At 37.3% G+C, this 16,280-nt stretch overlaps 1 protein-coding gene across 3 annotated transcripts in view; it reads left to right on the top strand.

Moving 5' to 3' along the window:
- Window positions 1-16,280, top strand: part of NCALD (neurocalcin delta) — a 409,311-nt gene that overhangs the window by 244,398 nt on the left and 148,633 nt on the right. For all 3 annotated transcript variants that reach the window (XM_033126600.1, XM_033126602.1, XM_033126601.1), the window contains one exon: window positions 7,912-7,996. The gene's annotated coding sequence lies outside the window, so the exon portion shown is untranslated. The remainder of the gene's footprint in view (window positions 1-7,911; window positions 7,997-16,280) is intronic.

Below are 16,280 nucleotides of genomic sequence, written 5' to 3'. Positions count from 1 at the left end.
GCAAAATTCATTAACAAAATGTTATCAAATATCATTCAGCAATATGTAAAAATAATTATAGTCCATGACAAAATGGGGTTTATTCTAGGGATGCAAGCCTCATTCAAAATGAAAATCAGTCAGTAGAATCCACCAGAGTCTAAGGAAAAAAATCACAATCATATTAATCGAAGCAGAAAAATCATTTGACAAAATTTAACACCCATTGATGATTAAAAACAAACAAAAACTCTCAGAAAAATAGGAATAGAGGGACACTTCCTAAAATTTATAGAGACTATCTGTGAAGCACCTGCATCTAGCAGCATAATCAACAGTGAAAGACTGACTCATTTTCCCATAAGATCATGAGCAAGAAAAGGATGCTCTCTCTTACCACTTGTATTCATCGTAGTACTGGAAGTTCTACACAGCACAATGAAGAAGGGAAAATAAAAGGCAGATCAGAAAGGAAGAAATAAAATTGCTCTTTTTTGCAGATGACACAATGGTCTGCTAGAAAAATCCAATGGCATCTACAAAAAATACCCTCCTGAAACTATTATGTGAGTTCATCTAGGTTGCAATATATAAGATAAACATAGAAAAGAAATCTGTATATTTCTATATACTAGCAATGTATATATGGATACTGAGACTAAATATACAATATCATTTATCATCCCTAGAAAACATGAAATACTTATGTGTAAATTAACAAACCATGTACAGGATTTGTATGCTGAAAACTATAAAATGAAAAGAATCAAAGAAGATCTAAATAAATAGAGAGACATACTATGTTCATAAATTGGAAGATTCAACATATAGTAAAGATGTCAATTCTCCTCAAGTTAATACTCAGGTTTAATGTAATTATAAAAATTCCAGCAAATAATTCTGTAGCTATAGACAAGATTATTCTAAAAATTTATATGAAAAGGGAAAGAAATTAGAATGTCTAAAACAATTTTGAAAAAGAAGAGTAAGTGGGAGGAGTCACTCTGCCTGATTTGAAGACTTATTATATGGCTATAATAGTCAAGACTATACGGAATTAGCAGAAAGATAGACATGTAGATCAACGGAACAGAATAGAGAAGCTGGAAAGAGCCGTGTATAAGTATAGCCAACTGAATTTTGACAACTTTGTAAAAGAAATTCAAGGGAGGAAAGACATTTTTTCCCCCAAAATAGTGGTGCTGGAGCAGTTGAATATCCACAGGCAAAACAAAACAAAGTAAACAAACATCCTTATACAATTTAAAATGGATCAGAGATTTAAATATGAAACAGAAAAGTATAAAACTTGTAGAAGAAAACACAGGAGAAAATTTTTAGGACCTGTGGCTGCATGAAGAGTTCCTAAAAGCATGACACCAAAAGCATGATCTTTAAAAGAGAAAATAAATAATTTGGACTTCATCCCAATTAAAAATGTTTGCTCTATGAAGGACTTTGTGAAGAGGGTGAAAAGATAATCTATAGACTGATAGAAAATATTTGCAAAACACATACCTGACAAAAGATTCGTATCTACACTATATAAAGAACTCAAAATTCAATAGTTTAAAAGAAAACAATTCTATCAAAGAATCGGCAAAAAATATAGAGATATTTCACTGAAAAGGATATAAATGACAAATAAGCACTTGAAAAGATGTTCAACATCACTAGCTACAGTATTAGGGAATGCAAATGAAGACCGTGATGAGCTATCACCACACACCCATTAGAACAACTAAAATAAAGAATAGCAATAATGCCATATGCTGGCAAGAATGCAGAAAAACTGAATCTCTCATACATTGCTGGTGGTTAAAATGTTATAGCCACTCTGGAAAATAGGCAGTTTCTTAAACACTAAACATAAATTTATCACATGACCCAGCAATCACTCTCTTAGGCATTTATCCCACAGAAATGAAAACTTATAAACACACAAAAACCTGTACACAATTTTTCCTAGAAGCTTTATTTGTAATAGCCAAAAACAACCAAAATGTCCTACAACAGTTAAGTGGTCAAACAAACTGTGGTACGTTCAATCCGTGGAATACAATTCAGCAATAAAAGTGAGCAACCATTGATGGATGCAACAACTTAGATGGATCTCAAGAGCATTATGCTGAGAAAACAAAATCAATCTCAGTAGGTCACATATTGTATGGTTCAATTTATTAACATTCTGTAAATGACAAAATTATAAAGATGGAGAACAGATTAGTGGTTTCCAGAGATAAGGAATGGGGGCACAGATGATGGGCGTGACGATAAATGGTAGTGGGAAGGAGTTCTGTATGGTGATAAACAGTTCTATATCTTGATTGCAGTGTAGTTTATATAAATCTTCATATGTGACAAAATGATTATAGAACTGTAAAAAATGTATTACAGATTGTTCACTTTTGCTATTCTTGGGCTTTATTTATTTTAAAAAAGTCATCATTTGTATGTCGTTACCCGATACTTGCTTTTTTCATTCATTATGTTTCTAAGGCTCATCCCAGTTGTTGCATGCCGCTGTGATTTATTGATTTTCCCGATTGTCTAATATTTTATTGTATGAATATAACTCAATTTATTTATTTGCTCTCCTGTTGGTGGACATTTGTGTCAAATATAGCTTTTTGCTGTTTTGAATAAAGCTGTTATAAACACTTTGTACATGTGTCCCAGTGCAAATATACAAGAGTTTCTCTGGAGAATATAGGTGAGAGTGGATTTGCTCAGTTGGGTGGGTATGTGAACATTAAACGTCATAAGATTCATAAGATAAGGTTAAATTGTTTCCACGTATTTATATCAATGTATACTCCCACCATCAGCTGAATTTACACTTTCCTGATTACAAATGAGGTTGTTCATCTTTTCATATGTCCATTCACCATTTGTATTTTCCCCCCCTGTGGTAATGTGTCAGATCTGTTTCTCATTTTCTATTGTGTTGTCTTTTTCTTACTAATTTGTAACATTTCTTTATATAATCTGAATATTGGCCTTTTGTTGATTTTACATATTGCAAGCTTGATTCAGACATTGGCATGTCTATTCGTTTTCTTTTGATAAACAGATCTTATTATTACAGTAGGAAAATTTATCAGTCTTTCCTTTCTTTATTAACAATTTTGTGCCTAAAGAATTCCTGTCCCATTTGGAGGTCAGAAAGATGTTTTCTATTTTCTTCTATAAGTTTTAACCTTTTGCTTTTCACAACTAAATCCTTAATCCCTCTGGAATTGATTTTTTTGGGTATGGCTCCTCTTTGACTTTTCACTCATAAATTATTCCAACCTTTGTAAGAGTTCCGTTGTCTTTTAATTCCAACTTCCCCACCATGTCTGGTTCTATTGCTTGATCTGACTCTTCAAATTGTGGGGGTTTTTTTTTGCATTTTGGTATGCCTGGTCATTTTTTCTTCATAGTCAGACACAATGTACTATAAATACATCTTCAGTAATGTGGTGGTGAGGTTTTCAGGGAGAACTGAGCTGCATTCTATGCATCCTACGATTAGATCTCAATCTTTTGGTGAGCCTATGCCTGTGGACTGTGAACTTCACAAGGGTTTCTCAGTTTTTTCCTCCCCCCCAGCGGGGAAAGGATGGCTGCAGTGCGCTGCAGTTGAGTCTTTCCCTTCCCTAGCTCATTTGAGTTCTGATACTATTCCTGCAGGTTGTGTTCTTGTTAATTATTTCCACCAAAAGAAGAATCTTCAGTACTACAACATCTCTGGCCAAATGTAACTACAACTTTGAAAAGCCCTTCCTCTGGCTTGCTCGAAAATTCATCGGAACCCTAACGGGGTTCGTTGCCATGCCTGCTCTTTCCCTACCGGAGATTGTCCTGGGCACAGTAGGAGCATGACCTAGAGGTTGCTCAGACAACTGCTCTCCCGGATGAGGATGACGACCTGTGAAAGTGAAGCTGGGGCCCAGCGTCAGAAGTCTAGTTTTATAGGCAACTGTCCTGTGATGTCAGTGGTGCAGCGTGTTTGCCACTTTATTACATAGCGAAGCAGAACATGTGCTTAATCTTTGGGATGCTGAAGGCAATGGATGGGCTTCAGAGTGAGTGTGGCAGTTAAAAATACCTTCCTTTTTTGGACCTGCATATGTAGCTGTTTTGGAATGCAGTTGGTTCCTTATTGAGTTTCAAATATAATACTGCTACAGTCACATCACAATATTCAGTGGGGAGATCTTGTTTGTTACTGTCATTCCCATTCCTTTTCGTTTAGAATCAGAATAAAGTTGTATTTCAAATATCTAAAAAGAATAGAGTACTTTGGCATAAAGTGGTACCCCCTTACCTGCGGGGGATAAGTTCCAAGATCCCCACAGTGGATGCCTGAAACCACAGATAGTACTGAACCCTATATATACTGTTATTTTTCCTATACATAAATACCTATGGTAAAGTTTTATTTTTAAATTAGGGATAATAAGAGATTAACAATATTAACAAATAATAAAATAGAACAATTATAACAATGTACTGTGATAAAGTTATGTGAATGTGGTTATGAGTTTCAGGGAATCCCTTGCTGAAGTCTTTGTACTGGCTCAGTACTTTCTGGCACAACATGCTGCCCTCAATCAGAACATATTTTCTGTTCACGTTTACTTCCTGCAAATTTAATGACTTTTCCATCTTAGCTAAGCACCTATCTATGACTCCCTGTGGCTGTAACTATTGCAGTGTGAAGTGTGAGGGCAAAACTAGTATGAATTTCTTTTCCTTCTTCACAATGTCACAGAGAGTAGATTTGTTCTTACTGTAGATCTTAGTAACGTAGGCATATGATTTTTTTCTTTCCTTATTAAGTAGAGAACTTTCACCTTTTCACTGAAACACTTTATGGCCTCTATTTGGCATATCTGAATTAGTAGAATCATTGCTTTTGAGCTTTGGGGCCATTATTAAGTAAAATAAGGGTTACTTGAACACACGCACTGGATACTGTAACAATTGATCGAACAACCGAGATGGCAGCCACTATGTGACTAACGGCAGGGGCACATATACAATGTGGATGCACTGGACACTGAACAAAGGGATGACTCGTGTCCCGAGCTCGACAGAGAGAGATGACACATTTCATCATGTTATTCAGAATGGTGTGCAATGAATTGTTTATTTCTGGAATTTTCCATTTAATATTTTCAGACTACGGTTAACCGAGGGTAAACTGAAACCATGGAAAGCAAAACTGTGGGTAAGGAGGGACTACTGTATTTCAAAATGTCTCTTTTCCCTCTCCCTTTTCCAGAAGGCTGAGGGGATTTTTCTCTGGTATTTACTGTAGGAATCTGGTAGCGCTCCTGGAAATAATTCTCATAGTATTGTGAGGGCCCCCTATGACTGGGTCCCCATGGAGTTTTTAACTCTCAGAGTTGTCCCCACAGAACTCCAGCAATTTGTCAATTACAGTTCAGATTTCCCCACCCCAGCACTGCTTCCCTGAGTGGTTAATGCTGGCGAGCGTATCTCTGCTCAGGGAAGCCGAGACTCCCTGTATTTCCCTGTGGGTCTTTGTAATCATGGGCGTAGCAGTTTATAGATCCAAGAGGAGTTAATTGATTCCTACCTGTTGTTAGGACAAAGTGGAGACTCCAAACTCCTTACATATGTAACCAGACACCAGAGGTCCTCCTTTGTCTTTTAATAACTAAGTGAATGAGAAAGTCCAGGAAGAAAACTCACCCACGGCAATATTTGGGAAGATGGCTAATTCTCCCTTAGGCAGCCTTGAAAGAAATTTTGGTCAGATGACCTAGGTTTCAATTCTTGCCTTAGCAATATTGCAAGTGCTAGAGTGTCACATGTTAAAAAGCTAAAGAAACCTAACACAAAAGCAATGAATCTCCTTTTACCTTTGAACTATGGCTTGGATCATTTCAATGAGCTATTTGTTGAGAAAGAAAGCGTAGATTTAAAATGCCTGTTTGTATAGTATTCAGAATACAGATTCTGCTTTTGGAGACGCACTGCAGTTTATTGGAAATATCACTGGACAGGTTGTCGAGAGATCTGGGATTAAGCCTTGATCTGTCATTACATGGTTGTGAAACCTCTTTGTATCAGAAGTATGTTCAGCTACGTGTAACAAGAACCCTTCTACAGTGTCTTAACCAAATAGTTGTGTTTTTTTGTTGTTGTGGTATTTTTTGTCCCCCCGCCTCTCATATAACAGCACAGGAACAGGCAAACCAGGTCCAGTGTAGTGGCTCCTTTTTTCAGTTTAGCTTTCACAGCATGTGGCTTTTGTCTTCATGCCTGTCACTTCATGATTGCAAGATATGGCTCTACCTCTGGCATTATATCAGTGTTTTAGGTCTGAAGAAGAAGGGCAAAGAGCAAAAACCAAATGCCAGAGCCTTTTCCAGGAGCTCTACCTAGTAACTTCAGCTTACATCACCAGGGCCAAAACCATTCCACCTGCCCATCCTTAGCTCTAGTTTTAATAGGGCAAATTGCTTCCCTGAGCAAAATCCAGGTTCTGTAAGGGAAAAAGGTAGACAGGGCATTGGATAGGTAACTAGCAGTGTCTGCCCCTGTCTTTAAGCTTCTGGTGGCCAAGCCTCCCTCCACCCCCATCCCGTGCAGGGTTTTTTGGATACCAAAATGGAAGATCAAACGCAAGAACACTTTATACACTATAAACTGTATTTCATAAACAATGTGGAAATATTCTGGACTGTTTTTTCAGAGAGCAAATCTAATGTTAATAAGAAGTTCGACTAAATGTAAAACTTGAATAATCAATATCTGTTGAACCTCAGCTCATTCTCTTTCAGACATCTTCAGATAATCCAAGAACTAGTGTTTCTATGGATACATATCCTCAAACACCAATCTTCAGATTCAGATGATGGCTGAATATCGTTGTAGTGGACCTTTGTTGATTTCCCCCCCCAATATCGCTTTCTCCCTTTTCCCTTCCTCACAGTATCTTGAATGTCTTTCCACGTGATTTTTCTTTGCAGGGATCCTACCCTCACTTCCAGGGATAAGCCTTACTTAATTTAAAGACATTCAGCAAAGTATAGTGACTGGTTCAGCGATGGGCAATTTCAATGACCTTGGTCAGAACTTGCGACAGCCAGCATGCTAACACTGCCCCTTTTGAAGATGTATGTGTGGTCTTGAACTGCTGCTGCTAATTTTTTTTTGTACCACAGTGGAGGCAGCTATGAGGTCAAGGCCACCGACACAGACTACCCGTGCTAGGAGAACTGCAGAGAATCAACTGGTATTGGTGACCCTCTGGTTTCCCCAAACCAGCCCTGCATCTGCGATTTTTTTTCCCACAGTTCAATAAACCAAGATATTTTATTGTTTTGTTATTTATTTGTATAAGTGAGTTTGTGTTGAGTTTTCTGTTATTTGTAGCCAAAAGATTCCTGAATGATAGTTTCTATATATATGCCAGGAAAAAACTTATATATATTATTTTAATATGTTGTTTATTATTTTAAATGATATGTATGTTTTAAATAATATATTATGTAGTTATGTGTATATATATATGTGTGTATATGTATATATATGAATTTATTCTAAAGTTTACAGTCCTTCCAGGATTAAGGCCATAAGGCCTGAATGTTACTAAGAATGCCTGTTTCTCCCTATAATAAATTGTCTGCACAGCATCTATCTAAAGGATTTTAGACTGTGAAATGCAAGGACCTGAATCTTACTCTTTTGGGGATTGTACCTATCACTCTCTGTGATACAAGACTCAACCCTGAGTACTTTGAGCCAAAGACCAATTAGGCTGAAATATGTCAGTGTTCTTGTAGGTGTGTTTCCTGTTTCCTGTTTGCAAAAGCAACTACAGAAGAATTAAAAGTAACAGCCTTACATAAACTGCTTTACTGAACTGTCAAATCTTCAAGTAAAACGTTCATTAATGATGGGTGATCTCAGTTACAGAACCATAGAACTGCTGGTGGAAAATTTGTCCTGATACGGTGGAAGGCTCCGAGACCCGAGGCACTGCGTGACTGCATATGTGAGTTACTTTTTTCACCTCTGAATGCCTGGGATTTAGATTGTGTACATTATGATTCAGAATGCAAAGATGTTGCATCCTCCTCATTCTGGTGTGTGATCATATGTCTTGGTATTTGGTAAATAGAAAATGCTCGCTATATCTGTCATTAAAGCTTTGTCATGAGGTATATACATTTCCATTTTTAACTCTTGATAAATTTATGTGTTACTGAAAAGGAAACTATGTACCCATTCTAATTTTTTTCAAAATTCTGTTCTGTTCTATGGTGACTTGGATTAAATAAAAATCTTAGTTAAGTATAAGAAATTTACTTAAAACAACAACAACAAAACAGGATAACTGATAATGAAGTAAAAACCTGTCTTGCTTCCTGGGAAAAAAGGCAATATGTGCATGCCCCTCCTTGCTTTCAAAATCTACTCATTTGGTATGGAAAATTTAAGAGGACATTGTGCAGCAAGCAGAGGGGATGTTTTCTGATTCAGAGAAGATTCTTCTGACATTCTATTACAGTATAATTAGGACAGCGGCACCCACAATAGTCAATTTCCTGTTAAGATAGGAACATTATTATTTTCCTAATGTGTTGATGTGAGTCTCAAAAGCCATCTCTGAATATTTAGGAAATTGGCTCTTCAGAAAAGGAAATCTACTGGTATATGAATTTCATGGAAATTTTTCAAAATATGCTTATGACCCCATATGAGAGCCAGCCGAGATTTGTAAACAAGGTAACATGGGTTAGGCCCTGGCAATACTTTTGTTAGCTGTTTATAAACAAGGCACAAATATTAATCTAAGGTTTACTTGGCCAGATAGTTTCATCTGAGGCGCGAACGGCAAAAATAAATGTGAACAAGAACAAAACCTTATTTTGTATTTTGCTGATAATTGTGGAGAATGGAGGTAAGTTGATGTAAGATGAAACTTAAATGCATTTACCTCTTTTTCATTCCACTTCCTTTATCCCCATCAAGTCTCTATGGTTTAATTATTTGATGGGCAATGTGACTCATCTGAATGTCACAAGAAAGTGAAAGTGAAAAGTCTTTATTCCAAATTTGGTAAGCCCGTCTTTTTAATGAGATCTATAGAACAGTAATGAAATACTTGAAGTTGTGCTAAGTAAAATCAAATGTTTTGGGGTTTTTTTCCCCTTCATGACACTGAGAACTAAGTCTCAACCCTAATGCATTTCTCCTGGAGGCAGGAATAGAAGTGTACATTTAAGTTGGTAGTGATTAGACAGCCTGAGAAGCTCTTTCTTTTTGTAATACTCTAGTTACCACAACCCTAAACATGATAGTAGACATTGTACTAGTTCTTTGGATCTTTGTAACATCAAACTGAAGAATAACAGGAAAAAGTATATTGTTGCAGAAAGACAATAAAGCATGAGCGTGATTTAACAGAAGAACCTTCCCCCTTGGCAGGGAGGTGTAAAGAATCTGTATCTGCTATTGGCTTCTGGTCATTTCTGCCCCTCTTTGAGCATCCAGGTCTCTCTTCTGTGTCTGTGATCTCAGAGGCAGGTGGTTCCTCACTAAAGATTCCCTTCTCAAGTGAGCCCTACATAAGCTCTTCTTCACTCTGGTTTATGTGGAGCAAGGAAAGGCTACAGGAATTCATGCTGCAGACTTGAGGCATCTGCCAGACCCGAAGGAGGACAACGTGGATGAGAAAGTGACAATGTGGATGAGAAAAGCTCTTGCAGCAGTGAATGAGCCACTTCCCGTTAGACTAGTGTCGGCTGTGAGAGAAGTGACCAAGGCAGGGAACAGGCTAACCTTCCTAACTGGGGCTCTCCAAGACGATGGTCTAAGTCAGCAAATGCTGCCCCAATTTCTTGGGCTTTCTGCAATTTTGTTTAAGAATTTCAGACACTTCAATAAAAATTGCCTAGCAACAGAGATGCTGATAATAACTGATAGGTAAGGTATATGTAAAGAAACTATTTTAGGGGCGGCCGGATAGCTCAGTTGGTTGGAGCGCGAGCTCTCAACAACAAGGTTGCCAGTTCAACCACCATCGGATGGTGGGCTGCGCCCCCTGCAACTAAAGATTGAAAATGGCAGCTGGACTTGGAGCTGAGCTGCACCCTCCACAACTAGATTGAAGGACAACGACTTGGAGCTGATAGGCCCTGGAGAAACACACTGTTCCCCAATATTCCCCAATAAAATTTATTTAAAAAAAAAACAAAAAAGAAACTATTTTAAAGTGAAGTATATGAATAGATCCTAGGTTTAAAATTATTTTTGATTTCCTGTTGTCTCGTTGTCTCTCTTTAGCTCCCTTAGGCTAGAATCATTTTGCCTAGATCCCCAGGAATTCCAGACTCTTCCCCAAGGCTTCCCATGGGACTAGCTTCTCAGTTACATGACATTATACAGAATTATATTTTTCTACACTTTTCTGCATTAAAGCCCTTTTTCTTCCTCCTCCTCATAAAAAATACTATTTTAATCCTCTTAGCCTAGGAGCTCACTACTCTTTATTTTCAATGTCCCATAAATTCATCTCTATCAAAAGCACCTCTTTTGTCAACAGAGTATCTTTCATTCAGGAACAGTAATTGAGAGAGATTATCTCAGAGGCTTAGAGCGCAAGGCACCAAACATGTAGAGGATAATTCAAGTATGCTTCCAGATGTTTTCAAATACAGACATCGACACAAATACTGATTATCCAAATAACTGATTCCCTGACAACTATTTTCCACCCAGTTATGTTCTTAATGTTCAAAACAGCCAATAAATTCAGTGGGGAAAAAAAGCAAACTGCTTTTTTATTAGAATGTAGAAAAAAAGATTAGAAAGAAGTTTATTTCTCAGCAATTTTGCAACAGGTTCTTTCAGTGTCATGTAGACTTAGGAGAAGGTAGTTTGCAGTAGATAAATGATGACTTCAATTAACCAAAAAGTATTGATGAAGCACCTAACACGAACCTTAGGGGAGAGCAATACAGTATAACATGGACTCATACATTTGGCAACAGATTACATCCCTAGAAACATAATTCATTTATTCACTTAATAAATATTTATTGAGTGCTTGCTACCTGACAGGCACTGTGCCAGATCATGAGGATGTTAATGGCTTCTGGCTACAGTTGCGTGGTGTAGGGTGAGGGGAGACATAAATCAAATAATTACACAAATATATTTTACAAATGTTGTCAGTACTGTGATGGAAACAAAACAAAACAAAACAAAACATGGGAAACTATGAGACTATAAAGTCTAAGCATGACACCTGGTTTAAGTGGTGATCAGGGAAGCCTTCCTGAAGAAATCTGAAGCAGTCGGGGATGGAGAGGAGCGTGTTCTGGGCAGAGGCCCTGAGATAGAAGAGCAAGGAGCTTAGTGGCAGCTGATCCAAGACCGGTGTTGCTGGAGAGCAAGGGGGGCACGATGCCAGGAAAGCTAGAAAGGTGGCAGAGGAAGATCATGAAAGACTTAGTAGAGAACAACTGAATGAACAATGATAGATTATAACATGGAGTGAGTTCTACTGACTTTTGTTAATAATGTGAAAATAAAAGAAGTCTGCAATTGTATAAGAACTCAGCTGTTTGAGAGAAGATCATTCATTCATTCATTCATGCATTCATTTACTCATTCAGTCAGTAAACACAAGACAAAAATCCCTGTTCACATGGAATTTAAATTCTAGTGGAATAAGTAGATAATATGCCAAGAAGCAAATATATAGGATTTATAGTAAGTTTTTGTTTATGAATCACTAGTGTGGGTGATCTTTAGTTGGAATTTAAAAAGTAATTTCAAATACATACTGTATTGCATCTAAGTGTGGTTATTCCTTTGTTTAGTTAAATAAAGTTAAGCCGTGCTAGGACCATGTTCAGCATAGGTGTTCTTCACGGGACTCAATTCACAGTCGAAGACTTTGGAGAAATTCCAAGAGAGGGAAATGAGAGAGGGAAGCTGTCAGCTGTGTCTTAGTTTGCTCTTGTTTCTGAGGAGCTAGTGATATCCCTGCTCACTGCGCACCTCCCCACCTGTTCCTGGGGTGCTAGCAGAAGGTTGACGGAACAATGAAAAGACTTAAATGAAAATAACTGAGGCTAATACTGGTTGAGAAGGATCTAAGAGGGAGAGTGTTTCAGAGTCTTTCAATCTATTTTTACAAAAAGAGCTTAGTATATCTTCTTAACCACTTAATATACTTAATAGATTTTGCGTCTTTATCATCGCTAAAAAGGTTCACATCTTACAATCAGTGTACATATTTAAGGAGTGGTATTTCTTTGCCAGATTCCCAACAGCTATTATTTAATCGATGGTGCATCTCAAAATCATCAGTGACTTACAACTCGGAAAATAATGCTTACCTGCCACCTTGTTTGAGTTTTCAACCCTGCCGAGGCACCTTTTCTGAAGATCTGCTTGAAGATATCCTGATGACAGTGTTTGCATATCTGCATATGAAGTATTATCATTGATGGAATTAAACCAGGGCAACTGTGAGGGTCACCCTCAGGTCTTGCTTGCAAAAATCAGGGGGTAATAGTTCATTGTATCAAAAGGAGGCATACTAATGATCTGTTTTAATCTTCAGGAACTTCATTGTTACTGATTTTCAGATTACATGAATCAAAGTTATTGTGTTCATATATGCCAAGAGGAATAATGGAAGCGTTGTTATTGTGATTCTTTAGTTTTCTTTAGGTTTCTCAACTGCAACACTGTTGACATGTTGGAACAGATCATTCTGTCGTGAGGGACTGTCCTAAGCAGTGTAGGATGTTTAGTAGCAAGCATACTGGTGCAGTAGTATCCCCCTAGTCATGACAGCCGTCTCCAGACATTGCCAAGTGTCTCCTGGAACGGGCAAAAGCACTAAGTTGAGAACCACTGCTTTACTATATCATAATAAGTTACTCACAATGCTATGTTTTACCTTTGTTTTATAGTTGTACAATTGCACACATGTGCAATTCTAAATGCATAGCTTCCAGTTTGACACAATAGTATCTTTATAATTCTATAGCTCTTACATCACAATTAAAAATAATATCATTAACCAGAATTAGAAGACTAAATAATTAGATTTTTACTCAGCAAAATGTGTGAAATCCTAACATGGTAATGCTTTTTTTCTGTGGGGGAGAGGGCATACACTTTGAGAGCCTTGTTTCATTCGTTAAAACCTTATAAAATTTTACCCTCATAGTTTAAAAATCCACTTATTTGGTGGATTAACTATATTTTAAAAGATACATTTATGGGAATCATAATGCTGCCAAAGACTCCAACTCAGTCGGCTGCAAGAATTAATAGACTTTGGGTGACACATAGAAACTTAAACTAGGCATTTAATGAGTTCAATTCTAGTTTGATAGGAAGCTGAAAACAACAGAGAGAAAGAAGTACCACTCGTGGGTCCTTTGGTGATGATACTTGACAATATAGTGCAACTTATTACAATAGCACATATTGGTTTAATGTTCCCTTAAAACTGGTTTAATCAAAGTTTCTGAAAACAGAAAGAATATGTGTTCTCTCTGTCACCGTCAAGCTAAGAAATGGCATTTGCAAATCACTTTATTCATACAGGATTAGATCTTCTAAAGTGGCATTTTACCGTGCTATGGTGTCTGGGATTTTACCATGCTATGGTGTCTAAGATTTATCTTCTTTACCTTCATTTGCCCCAGCCCAATATCATACTGCACCTGCAATGAACTAGGAGGTCTGGGGCATCCTTGCATTTTTCTGTCTTCATACCGCTTCTCTGCCCTTCAAATTCCATTTCATGCTTAAGACTCATTTCTTAAACTTTCTTACATTTTCTCAGTTGGAATTAAATTCCTTCTTCCTTCCCTCCTTCTCTCCCTTCCCCCTCCCCCCACTTTCTCTTTCCTATAATGCACTAGACCACTGCTTCTCAAACTATCTATCACAAGGCCTATTTTTTCTAAATATCCAACTAATCACAGGCCAATATTTGTCCTCCTGTCCATGACTAGTACTTAGATTCCACTATGTAAAATTCATTATGCAAGTTTGGCAATATACAAATGGGTCCATGCATCATTCAACGAGACGAGATAACACATTTGGGTCACACATTTGATGTTGCAGCAATGTCCAACTGCTGTAAAGTGACTAAACGACTACTTGCAATATCTGTACTTGTCCCATTGCAGTCTGGTAAGAAATAGTTCATGAGGTGATGCTGGTCCACAGACCACACTTTAATTTAAGCAGCATTGCTCTCGACTATAAGCTCTATGAAGATAGGGCCCAGGCCTGCTTTTTTCATCATTACAATTCTAGCACCTGGCATTGTCTGTGACATAGTAAGCACATTTATTACGTGTAGTAATATCATACTACAGATAACGGCGTCTGTCTCCCAACTAGCTTGGATCAGATCTTGATCACTTTTTAGCACATACACAATTATCATGCCTTACCTGATTCAGAAAATAGGACTTAATGAGAATATCAGATTGATTTATTTTAAAAGTACATGATCTTTAATATAAAATTTACTGAAATAAAGCATACCTCCAGCCTCCTCATACTGGTATGGCCTTTATAAATGAGATCTCTTCATCAATAACTTAAGTTTCTTGCACTAGATAGTTGTAAAAATTCACTTAATTCAAATGTATTTAAGTACAATAAAGGGAGCTTTTCAAAAATCTAAAACACTTAGCCTGTTAAATAGCAATATTGAGAAATCGTCTGAGGGAAATGTGTTCCTGGTAGGGAAAAAAAAAAAAAAAAAACACAAAAATAAAACTATATTTAAAGCCCAAATGGCTTTTTTTTTTTTTTTTAAATGCAGCTCAGGGGGATACTTGAAACTCTTAAGCAGTCTAAAATTGTATTTCTGAAAATGAGGATCACATGGAGTTAATTTAACATCTACCACTGTAATTTCTACTGGGAAAAACCTGAGACCTGAGTAACCTTTTTCAAAGTTTAAAATATAAGAGATTCAGAATAAATTACTTGACAATGCTATTGAACAAAGATTTCTGACTTTCAGTAGTTCGAGAGTGTCTTTCTGGTGTAGAAGTAGTTGCAGCTGAATGTTCATAATTTGCATTGAATATTTCATTATATTAAAGTTAACAGCCAAGAAAAACAAGGACATTTACTATGTATGTTTTTCCCACCCTTATTAGCCACTTATTTTTCCATGGAACATTTGTTATTTCTGGGAAACATATGGAATATGACCAGGACCATAATTAGTAACAGTTTGATGTTATAGGAACGAAATTTGGCCATTTCTAGCTTCATTATCAGTGGCTTCTTCTGAAATATAAAAGCAGTAAACACAGATCCTATGGGTGCATTCTGAAGTCAGCGTGTTGTTTTTTTTCTTTTCCTTTACAAACTGTGGTATTTGCTTATTTATTTTAATAGGTGAGGTGGAGGATGTCTCAATATTCTTGCAAACACTTACTTAACTCTGCCCCAGAGCAAGAAGGTACCAGAAGGAGGCACTGTCTTAAGCACTTTCCATAAATCAACTCATTTAATCATTACAATAGCAGGTGAGAAGCAGAGGCACAAAGACATTAATTTGCCCAAAGTCACTTAAGTGGGAAATTGTGTTGTTGAGATTTACCCTAAGGCGTCTGGCTCCATCCAGACTCTATGTTCTTTCACACAGTAGGGTCTTTTGTGCAGCATTGCTTGTCTAAAGAAATGCAAAGTTCCAGAACTCTATTGGTAGAATCCTGCTGAAAAGGTTATTTTCTTGCTGATTACTTCTGCCTAGTACTTAACTTAGTAGCTAGGAAACGGTGAGTACCGGGAGTACCGTCCGTTATGAATTCTGGGTAACTGGGAAGTCTGGATAACCTTGTAATGCTGGGAAAGAGGCAAGAAGCCATTAGTTGGCAGCTCAATCTGAGCAACTTTTTAGCATCTACAAACCAAAGGAATGTTGTCATCAATGCAGGATGCGGACTGGCCTGCGGGGTCAGTCACCCTCACATGGACTCCCCAAAGCAGAACTATCTTTGAATCGGAAGGATGAATATTTGCGGAAACATTTTAGTCCAAATCTTTCAGTGTATTTAAATTTCACAATTTTCTAGCACTTGCTACTGTTACAAACAAAAGAGCAGAGAGGAGACGTTTTATGGAAAGAATACGTGCTTGTTTATTGATTTATTAATTTTTTATTTAAGACTGGAGGGCCCCGTGGAGGAGCGAGTTAGCAGAGAGCCCTTAGGCTTTCCGATAGGACATTTATCACTGGGCTCTAATACGCAGCCCAGGCAGGGGACAAA

This window comes from Rhinolophus ferrumequinum, chromosome 14, assembly GCF_004115265.2.
Source record: "Rhinolophus ferrumequinum isolate MPI-CBG mRhiFer1 chromosome 14, mRhiFer1_v1.p, whole genome shotgun sequence".
In the NCBI taxonomy this organism is placed as follows: domain Eukaryota; kingdom Metazoa; phylum Chordata; class Mammalia; order Chiroptera; family Rhinolophidae; genus Rhinolophus; species Rhinolophus ferrumequinum.
The sequence above is the reverse complement of the archived record's forward strand: the minus strand, read 5'-3'. Positions and strand labels throughout refer to the sequence as shown.